Raw genomic sequence first — 12019 nt, 5'->3', positions numbered from 1 at the left:
ACAGCTATGGTGGGGAACCAACTGCTCTTGATTTGGCTAACTGATCCCTTCAATGGTATGGGACCCATAGCTGGAGCTGGGAAACAAGTCAGAACCATATCCAAACATAAGCCCTCTCTCCAATATCAAGCTACCATTAATCATGGGCTACAAGAGGGCCTACACCTATTAAACTCTCTGTAAAATAAATAAATAAATAAATAAATAAATAAATAAATAAATAAGGGTTATTTCATTTGTCCTGGAGCTAACTTACTCTCCGTTGGAGAATCTGCTTCTCTTTTTCAGATAGATGCAGATCCTAAGGAGAGAGCCACCCCATCATACCTCAAAAGGGCCCTGGCTGAAACTAAAGAAAACTGATGAAACAAGCAAGGGTGCTGTTTTCCTAATGAACCTTATACCAGCCCAAGGGGGAAGGAGACCAATACAGAGAAAAATCAACTCTTACCAATCAGAGAGCCAGAGCCTCAGAGGCCTCCAACACCTCATTACTGAAGCAGACCAAAAATGAAACCAACATGGCTCAGGGAAAACTTGCAGAAGAGGGGGCGGAAAGAATGTCAGAGCCACATGTTGGGTCAAGATATGCAGAGACATTTATCATACCAATAACTGTGGGCTAACTCCACAATGCATGACCCATATACCTCAACAAGGAGGGGCCAATGGGGAGGGGGTAGGTCACGGATGAGCCTAATAATGGTACCAAACTGCCTGTATTTGCTGAATAGAAAACTAATTAAAAAATGCAAAAAAAAATGCAATACCAATTAAACTTGATAATACTTTTCCTTCATGTACCTTAAAATCATGAAGAAATAAAGCAAATGTAAACATTTTGAATTGCTGAATGTAAGCATGGCCTTTAAAATGGCCTGGTCTTCATACCAGAAACAATATTTGTGCTTGAAAGGTATATGAGCTATGAGTTATTGATTATTTCAGTATATTTACATCAAGATTATGTTAACATAACTCTTTATATATTTATGAGATTGACAAAACTTGTTTATAATGTTCAGTTTATGAATTTAAAAAGCTGTTTTCCTGCCAGGGTTGGGACTACAATCTTTTATAACTCCATTTTTTTTCCATTGGGCATGCATTTTTTATTTATACACTGGTTTTAAAAACTGCTTTGATATTAATAGAAATATCCAGTTTTAATAAAGTCATTTATCTTTGCTATGATTTTGGGAATTTCACAAAAGGTAACTCAACTTTGTTGATACCTATATTTTGTGGCCTTTTTATTCATTTAAAGCAATTTTATTTGAGGTAACTAATCTAAGTTTCCCCATGAATGCATAACAAGATTCCAAATAAATGAATTTTCTAATGTAATAGGTATTTTGAGGTAGCATTCAGCCTTTGATCTTTGCTTATAATATTTTTTGGTTTACCATTAGTTTTAAAAGGTGGAATTAGTTCTGTCTCTTTATAGGTTAATAGTCTGTACTCCAGTGAGCTGTGATTAGTGGACATTGAGCTATTGTAGTAGAATAAATCTTGAAACACACAGACTAATGCTTACACAGTAATGGTCACATCAGAAGCATGTTTTAAGGAGATCCTTTTTTTTTTTTTTTTTTTTTTTTTTTTTGAGGTATGGTCTTGCTATAGCCCAGGCTGACCTGAAAAATTCATTCTCAGGGGCCTTATACTCCCTGCAATCCTCTTTACCTTTGGTCCCAAGTGGTGGGGTTGAAAGCATGTACCACCAGGCCCAGCTTTAAGGATATTCTTTGGTGTTGAGACCCATAAAGAAGGCTGACAAATGCAATTACCATTAAACATTCCAAGGATAGGGATATGGTTGAGTTTACCAACTTTATAGCCAATTACTGTTGATTGGAATCCTTACTCAAACACAAGTAGTCACCTAATACATATTTTTTATATTTATAATATCTATAGAAAAATATGTGAAAAATAGCTTTTTTACTGCCCATCAAGCCTAATTCACTAAAGAGAGACAATGTTAAAGTAGTGACAGTTGGCAACACATAGCAATTCAAGAAGTTATTTCTAACTGAACTTACCACAGCAGCACTAGCCTATAAATCAGTACATTAATATTTCCACATTTAATCTGTGACAGTTTCATTTAACATAACAGTGCTATGGGTGCTTACCTTGCTTTTCATATGCTCAATATGTTGTATATTTTGATAAATTTCAACTTTTAATAATATATTTCTATATATTTTGTGGTCAAATCTACTACATATTTTTAGACACTTATTGCATAGTTTTCTAAATTATATTGATATGCAGTGCTACAAAGTTTTCAAATTATTGGTTTACAAAAGAAAAGGAAATCATATTTATGTGGACCAATGAAGATCCCATTGTCACAAACCCATGTTCTTTAGAGGATATCTGCATTACTTCATATTGTAGCTAATGAATCATTGGGGAAATGGATTGCAGAAAGGTATCATTATCAGACAAAATTACAAAATTTCTTACACTTTAGAAAATACACAAGGCTCAGATTAACTCTACTGTCTGTCTTTTATTCTCAGTTAATGTGCTAGGAGGGCATGGGATATATACATATATATATAAATAAATATATATATACATACATATATACATACATATATATGCATATATCCCATGCCCTCCTAACACACACACACACACACATACATACATATGTATATATATACATATATATATACACATACATACATACATACATACATATGGGAGATACTATCTCCCATATGTATGTATGTATGTGTGTGTGTGTGTGTGTGTGTGTATCTCCCATGTGCACATAATTACTTTGAGTTTTTCTTTTATTATGGAACTATAGCAGTTTATATTCACTGTCAACTTGATAGGTTCTAAAATCACCTGTGAGGATTTATCTTTATTAGGTTAATTGAGGAGGGAAGATATACCTTACTATAGGTGGGTCCTGGATTGTACCAAAAGGAGAAAATACATCTGAGAAAATACATTCAACACTGTGCTCTGCTGTGACACTGCTGGATGGAATGTGACCATCTCATGCTGCCCCTTTCCTGTCATCATGAACTCTAGGCTTTGAAACCATAAGCCAAAATAAACTCTTTTCTTCCATAAACTGCTTCTGGTTGGGTATTTTTGACATAGCATTGAGACATTGACTAATGAAGGAACTAACGTCACAGATCTGCAAATACTATGAACTACAAAATTTGGCATAGAGACCATCAAGTCTAATAAGAACACAGTCACAAATGGAAGAATAATATTTGGGAAGGTAAATAAAACTCTTGATGGAGAAGGGCCTGATCATGGATAATCTTATTAAGAGCTTTACTGCAAGTAGCAGCAAATTAACAACATTATGAAGGCGATTTGTATGTAAATTTCCTTTCCACTCTCCCTGTGGATATGTTTTCTTTGGTCCTGTACTTGAGGAAAAATGCTTTGATACTATCAGATGAATGTTAATACTTACTCGTGATATGCTATACAAAAGAACCCTGGGGATTGGTTGATAGCCAACTAAGGGAGTAAGCTAACCCAGACAGAACTACACTGTGTGCTGTTATATTGGTAACTCACCACCAGCCACTTCTGACAAGGAATACCCACTTATTAGAAGAATTTGGGGTGCAGTGGTAGTGATTATGCATCCTTGACAGTAAATAGAGTCTGTGTCACACCTCTAACCACTTCCATGAGTTTTCAGGAGCTATTTCAATAATTCTTAATAACTACTCTTTTTGTAAACCAATACACAGACTTTCCCATGATATAACGTTTTATTCACTTGTAGATATATACACTTATCTCAAAACCTACATAATTGTGTTTTATATTCATAACCACTGAATATATCTTGATTAAATGATCAACTGTTTAAAAGGTTGACTACCAATCAGAATCATGTCATTCACACAAACTTGATAGAAACAAATCATGTATATTTTATAGACTTGAATCTAAGTATCTTATTTTGGGGCCATGAATATTCCACTTGAAAATTTGTGATTAGATATGTTGAATTACTGCCAATTTTTCAGTTTCCTTTTGATGTGTAGACAGTTCAGTTATTGCTATCCATTCACTAATTTTTGTCTGGAGGAATAAATATATCTAAAAGTGATTCTAGTTCTAAACAGAGCTATACTTGAAATTTTGAATAATAACAACAGAAATGATATGATTAAGTACTTGGAATTCTTTACCATACATGGAAATTTCCTGTCTACTTATTAAGAAACCATTCATAAAATTGGATAATTATAGTCATTTATATTTAGCTATCATTTTTCTACACTGTCATTCATAACCATTGTTTCCATAAGTCTCAAAGCATTCCCATTGTGAACAAATGCAAGGCCATCAAATATTCTGTACTTGCAAAAGTTGTAAGTCATTGGCAAAAAAATGCAACATCACTTCTGTACACACTATTGTGTGTTTATTTAATGAATTTTTACTTCCAGAATTCTAGAAGTTTAATGAGGCTCTAAACACCACTATCCTAGTTTTGTGGTGCTTTGAATATAATCCTCCCATAGGCCATGCATTTGAACACTTGATCTCCAGCAAAGTGCCATTGTTTGGAAAGGTTGTGAAATGTTTATGAAGTAGTGCTTTGCTAGTGTGGATCACTGGCGGCGGCATGGGGGTGGAGGCCCTGGCCCTGCTTGCTGTCTTTTCTGTCTGCTTCATCCTTCCTGATGTGCCAATGCAAATTCAGTTTCCTATTCTTGTCATGCTTTCCCAACCATGATAGAAACCTCTGAAATTGTAAGCCCGAATAAAATTCTTCATTACCTCAATTGATCAAATAATTTGTTTCACCACCAAATAATAGATACAATTTTCTACCAATTTGACTATATTTCAAAACAATACTAATGAATATTCTTAACTAAGTAAACCAACAATGGTAACGCTCTCTAAGTTTAAATATTTTAATACAGTCTCTCTCAAAAATAATCTCTCAAAAATGGTTATGACTAGTTAAAACCCAAAGAAAAGAACAGTATCCACATGCTGTTCACCTATTATTGTTTAAAGGATTACTAAAATCTCATCTCAACCAAAACTTCATCCTTAATATCTAGATATTTACATAGGGTTTCCATGTTCAAATTCAGGCAATTGAAATATGACATTTTTCTTTACTTTTAGCTGCATAATTTCTCACCATTACCACGATCCCTGTTGTTTTTGTGTGTGAAATGTGCCCCATAGCCTCAATTGTTTTTGATTAAGCCTCATACTCAATCCCCAACTGGTGAATCTTCTGAGAGGCAGAGCCTTGCTGGAGGAACTATGTTACTGGGGTGAAACCTCATCACCCCAGTTTGCCAGTAAAAGCCAATTTACTCTTATTGCTACCTCCCAGCTGATATGACAAGATGGGGTGACCAGCCTCTGCTCTGTCTTGCTCTTTCCTGCCATGATGAAAAGCTCCCTCAAGACTGCAAACCAAGATAAACCCTTTTCTTGCCATATGCTGCTTCAGATCTGGCATTTTGTCCCAGTGATGAGAAGGTAACTGCTACAGTGCCACTGTGGTTATGATTAACCTTGATCAAGCTTTGGTCTTACAAATCATTTAAAATACACTCTTTATTGAGAGAATGAAGACCTAGATATTAAACTACTCTACTAAAATCAACATCTAATTATTAATGCTATGTCTTCATTAATAAAATGAGTGGACATCTGGGTGATAGAAGCAAAAAAAAATTGTAATTGAGAGTGATGAGAGAAGGTGACAAGATTTATCTATCTATCTATCTATCTATCTATCTATCTATCTATCTATCTATCTATCTATTTACCTATGTATCTATATCTATCTATCGATATTATCATCTATCATCAATCTAGTTTTCTAACATCTGTTTATATCATATATTTATCATCTCACTTTTTATCCCTTCTCTCTTTCCTAGTCTTCCTCCCTCCTTGCTTCCCTTCCTCTCTCTCTACTCTTCTCTCTTTTACATTCTTTCTTGTTATTGTTTCTTTCTTTTTATCTTTTTTTTCTCAGTGCTACAGTTAAATAGAACCTCATGAGTATGAAGTGAACTATCTATCACTGAGCTACACTTCTCACCCCAAACTGGCTTTCTTGGTAGATTTCAGAAGCAAAGTGAAGAACTATGGGATATCTGTTTATCCTGCTGTATCAGTAGTATTGAAATGCATAATTTAATTAAACTCAAAAGTATAAGGGATTTCTGCCAACTCATTCCTAAAAACATTGATGTGCGTGCTTGTTTATCAAGCATGCTATTTGTTGGCATCATCTGACTATATCCATTCATAAAATGAATGGTTCTATATTAATTTAAAATGGGAAGCTTCCTGTGTGCCACAGGCTGAGTTTGAGGTTGTACAGATAATGAGGGATAGAAAATACCTGGCATCTGCCTTTAGCCACTCCTACTTCATCTGGGATCCACACAAACTCCATGAAGCTTCTTTAATGTTCTTTGTTACTTTTCTCAATTCTTAACTAAATTCTTCACAAAAAGAAATAAAAAGATAGCACTGAACAGTACCTGGCTGGTGGCAAGCTTCAGTGAACAGGTTGAAATCATTCCTGCCAATATTACGAAGCTGTGATCAGCCAGGGAAGCAAGCCAGGAGGAAAAGTCAGTGATAATCAGAAGACAACAGGGCAAATGCCTATCAGTTTGGGAAAAGGTTAGCTTTGACTTTTGCATTTTTTTTCAAAATAGTTAACATTCACATAACAAACACCCGTTGTAAATACTATGAAGGAAAATAAGCAGTTATCATGTCTCTATCATCTTTTAAATTTTATTGATAATTATAATTAATAACAATTAGTCTTTGGGAAACTATTTTCTTTATATTTACTTTTTAAAATTAAAAATAATTTTATTCATTTATTTGTGACAGAGAAGATAAGTGATAGACAGACAGACAGAGAGAAAGAGAGAAAATGGGTACACCAGAGCCTCCTGCCTCCTCAGACTCCATGAGCCACTTTATGCATATGACCTTAAGTGTGTACTGGAAAATTGAATCTGAGACTTCAGGCTTTGCAAATAAGTATCTTTAATTGATGAGCTATCTCAAGCACCAGATTTACTTTTTCTTTTAACCAAAAACTTAACTTTATTTTATTTATCTTTTTCAAGGAAAGTACCTTTGGAAAAGGGGCAGGGATGAGGGAAAGGATGGTACCAACATATGCTGTTTATATAATAAATATGTCCATAAGTAATGAGTAAAATATAAAATAAAAATAAATAGACTTACTTTTAATTTTAAAAATGTCTACAGAAGGATAGAGGGATAACTTAGTGGTTAAAGTGCTAAGGGACCCAAGTTTGAGTCCCTAGGACCCAAATAAGACAGATGTGCTAGGTGGCACAAACATCTGGAGTTTGTTTGCAGTGGCTGGAGGCCCTGGAGAACCCCCTTTCTCTGTCTCAAATAAATGAATTTAATTAAAAAAAAACTATAATATATATTTTTAAAGTCTACAGTGCTGGAGAGATGGCTTAGCAGTTAAGGCACTTGCCTATAAGGCCAAAGGGTCCAAATTCAATTCCCCAGTTCCCCTGTGAAGCCAGATACACAAGGTGGCACAGGTATCTGGAGTTCATTTGCAGTGGCTGAAGGCCTTGATGTGCCCATTCTCTCTTTCTCTCATAAATAAATAAAAACATGTTTTTAAAAAGTTATTTTTAGGGCTTAGCAGTTAAGCACTTGCCTGTGAAGCCTAAGGATCCCGGTTCAAGGCTCGATTTTCCAGGACCCATGTTAGCCAGATGCACAAGAGGACGCACACATCTGGAATTCATTTGCAGTGGCTGGAAGCCCTGTCGTGCCCATTCTCTCTATTTATATCTGCCTCTTTCTCTCTCTGTCACTCTCAAATAAATAAATAAAAATGAACAAAAAAATAAAAAATAAAAATGAGAACGTCATAACTTTTTTAAAAAGTTATTTTTAAATCCAACCACTAAACCTCATTTTTACAGTCTCAAAGAGTATACAGACTGGTAACTAAGAAAACCAACTAAGTCCCAAATCAAGTCACCACTTCTCTTCTATGGCTGTGGTCACATTGTATACTACTTTTTACCACATTCATTTCTGAGAGAGTAGTAGCAAATCCCCACTAGACAATATATCTTCCATACTTCATTTGTAAATATGAATGTAGTTTTCTACTAGGATTCTCTGTTGCATCTTACCAATCAATAAACAAAAAGCTAGACAAGGCAGGACTTCTCCTCTAATGTTGATTTTTTGAAACAAAGGGGCCAGGCAATGAGACACAGAAAAGATCTATTTTACTTTTCTTTTGAGGAGAATGTGGTAATAATGAGTTCTAACTTCCCTACTGGGTCCACAGTGTGCAGTCAGTTTCACCATTAAGAACTTTGAAAGATAAGAGAAGTTTGGTAGAACTTTTTAAAGAACAACACATTTGCATATTTAAAAATACTTTAATAAAGCTACACACATGGAGTAACTTGCAGAAAAATAACATTCTCTGCTTGCATTGTTTTGTCTTTTTTTAGCCTTTTGAGTTTAGACTATTCTGATGTGAATTCTAACACATATGATAGATGTTGTGACTCTAGGAAGAACACAGATGAACACATTGCTCATATTCAAGTTCAAGAAAATCTAATCCCAGTAACAAATCGAGAGAAATCACTTGACCTTCACTGATCATGTCTTCCTAGGGACATTTTTAGTATGATTAAGGCATTGTAAGACTCATATAATTTTAAAACACTTGAAATTTCTTATAAAACAAAAGGCTTTCTGCATTTGATGTCTTGTGAGAATATTTTCCTTTTGATTGGCTAATTGCAAAAACAAAGTAAGACACATAAGTTTACATAGTAAATCAATGTCCTATCAAATACTATTTCCATAACTGTAAGCCAAATGCATTTTGGAAAGTCTTAGCATGTTGCTATGCATAAGTTATATTTATACTTGGGAAAAAAAAAGCAGTTCATGTTCTATGGAGAATCTTTCTGGTGTTACTATGGGATAGAAGAACATCTATAATTGTGAAGCTCCTGCCTGTTTCCCTATAACAGAATGTATTTGTCACAATATTTTAATCATTAGTTCTATTTTTACCTGCTAGTACATTGTATTGACTAAAATGTTGTATGAAAAAATTATTCTGCTATTAGAAAAAGTATACTCAATCTGGGCTTGCAGTGTTATAGTGATGTCTATTAAAATTTAAATATGGGTATGGACATACAAATACTTATAGAGATACACATAGGCCCTTCTACTTGAATAGGAGAAAGTTATTCCTTTATCATGCATTTGCAATCTGATTTAGCATGCTTCATTGCAATTGCCAGTGACATTCTGGAAAGGTATTCTATAAGACGTGTGAAGTCTGCCCTTAATTTGATTTTTACTGGCTACCTATCTGTGAATAAAATTGGAATTTTTTTTCTTGAACTAACTCAAATCCATTCCTTGTAATTTATTTTTCACAAAGCACTTGTATGACCTTTATTCTTGAAATTTCTTCAAAAAATTCCGAAACTATTATTTTTATTTTGTTAAGCAACATTAATCTAACATTAAAATGATTTTATGTCAGCTGTAATTGTGAAAAATATCATGGAATGGCAGGAAAGGAATTATTTAGTCACAAACTCTCCCCTTTTTCTCAAAACTGTCTCCAAAAGATGGTGCCCAGCATATTCAATATGGTCCTTTCATACTTGTGGAAACATTTTTTGGCTGCTCTAGGACAGAATAAAATGTCTGTCTATGTGCTACTGGCAAGTCTGGGATGGAGATTAACTCTGAAGCCTGTGCCACTTTCTACTCTAAGCAAGTCTATTTCCCAATGGAACACCAGTTCCATTCTAAGTGAAGGCACTGAGGAAATGAAAACAAAATAGTCATACTACTTATGACTAGGCTACATGATCTCCCTTGTCTAGCTGAAAATATATGCTTTAATTTGTAAATAAGGTGAAGAAATGTTTATCAGGACACCAACTTATTTCTCCTATGAAGAGAAGAAGAATATTTATCAAGGTTTAAAAGAGTAAAAGCAAGGAGTCTTAAACTTAAAAAAAAAAAAAAGATATTATTTATATCCTCAGGGCAGAATGCCTAGAAGAGAGAGAAGATTCTGGCATTGTGTTTTTGTAATGATAATGATTACTAAATTAGAGTTAAGTTATGAGATTAGAGGTTTTTAGATAATTTTTAAAAACAATGTCACACATATGTCATCATTATTGCAAATTGGAAGTTGGCTCTGTAAAGACCTACAGAAACCAATGAATCTTGGGATAACTCCCACCATTGTAACCGTGATAATGAAATGAATTTGTATTCTTAAAACCTTTGTAATTTATTAACTTGAAAATAACAGTGAATAAAGATCTCCATATACTGTGGGGACTAGTAAGGGATTAACGCAGATTTCCAGGTAGAAGAAAAATGCATACAATATAAGAATGAATAAAACAGATGGTTAGAGGAAGAAATGTCTTCGGCGTTCATAGGACAAGAATGAAGGGCCAACATTTGACCCTTCGGATAAGTCCCAGGATAGGAGGTGGAGGGGTCCAGTAGATGAGATGAGCAGTGCAGAGGATAAGCAGGTGTGGTGAGGAGACCGAAGAGTGGAATAGCTCCTAAGGAAAACTAGCTCCACACAAGTGGAACTTAGGATTTTGTAGGAGAGTCACATGGAGATGTTCAGCCAGCAGTGAAAGTCAATCAATTCTCTGAATGGTTGGTCTTTATTTGTTTTATCTTCTTTTGTTTGTCTTGTTTTGAATGAAGTCAAAAAATGCTGAGCATGGCTGGAGAGATGGCTTGGAGGTTAAGCGCTTGCCTGTGAAGCCTAAGGACCCCGGTTCCAGGCTCGGTTCCCCAGGTCCCACGTTAGCCAGATGCACAAAGGGGCGCACACGTCTGCAGTTCGTTTGCAGAGGCTAGAAGCCCTGGCGCGCCCATTCTCTCTCTCTCCCTCTATCTGTCTTTCTCTCTGTGGCTGTCGCTCTCAAATAAATTAAAAAAAAATGTTGAGCAGGAGAAAATTGCACTTTCACAAAAACTCCTAGTTTTATGTATATATAGTGTGTGTGTGGTGTATGTATATATGTGTGTATTTTATTTACTAATATATTCAATAATTATTTACCTATTCCCTTCCATGTACTTAGAACAAAGTGATAAAGCGGGCATGGTAACCCTCTCTCATAGAGTTTAAGATAAACTTGAATAAATAAGCAATTAATACCTAAATCAACAGATAAATGATTACAAGATGAGATTCATACATACTAGGAAGAGAATGAGTGAAACAGGCAATAGGTAATCTTGTTAACTTCCATACATATAGACAATATACTATGATTATAATACCCTTTTACTACCCTTCCTGGCCCCCTTCAGAAGCCCCTCCATTGATTTACTTCTTTCCAAATACTTTCTCTTCTATTTTTATGTTAACATTTTCCCCTTATACTATGAAGGACAAAAGGTATTTTAGACTGGATCGTCAGGTCACCGTCCTTGTTGAAGAGCCCTGACACCAGAGACCCAAAAGATAAAAGAATTATACATCTGAAGATGAGTAAGAATAGCTGGAAAAGTACCAGGTATGAAGATTGTGGTGCCCATGAAAGATCATTTACTTTAGGGATTCAAGAACAGGTGAGGGGCTTGAAGAGATGGCGCAGAAGATAAAACACTTGCCTCTCAAACTGAAGTTTCATCTCTAGATCCCATGTAGAATGCCAACAGCCATTACAGGCCTCCATAATTCCAGCATACTCATACTGTTAGCAAGATGAGAGGCACAGACAGAAGAATTTCCCATATGCTCCCGGTGAGTGCAGCAATGAACAGCAATAGACAGCAGAGCTAGAATCCAAGGGGTCAAGCCCTGCATCAAATGAGGAAGACAGGCAAGGTGGGGACCAGAAAAATGTCTTCTAACTGCTACATGTGCTCTGTGGAATGCACAGAGCTGTACTCACATGAACACACACACACA

At 35.2% G+C, this 12019-nt stretch overlaps 1 protein-coding gene across 7 annotated transcripts in view; it reads right to left on the bottom strand.

Moving 5' to 3' along the window:
- Nlgn1 (neuroligin 1) overlaps nucleotides 1-12019 on the bottom strand; it is a 917175-nt gene that overhangs the window by 190426 nt on the left and 714730 nt on the right. The gene's annotated exons all lie outside the window — the stretch shown is intronic.

Source organism: Jaculus jaculus, chromosome 11 (genome assembly GCF_020740685.1).
Source record: "Jaculus jaculus isolate mJacJac1 chromosome 11, mJacJac1.mat.Y.cur, whole genome shotgun sequence".
In the NCBI taxonomy this organism is placed as follows: Eukaryota; Metazoa; Chordata; class Mammalia; order Rodentia; family Dipodidae; genus Jaculus; species Jaculus jaculus.
The sequence above is the reverse complement of the archived record's forward strand: the minus strand, read 5'-3'. Positions and strand labels throughout refer to the sequence as shown.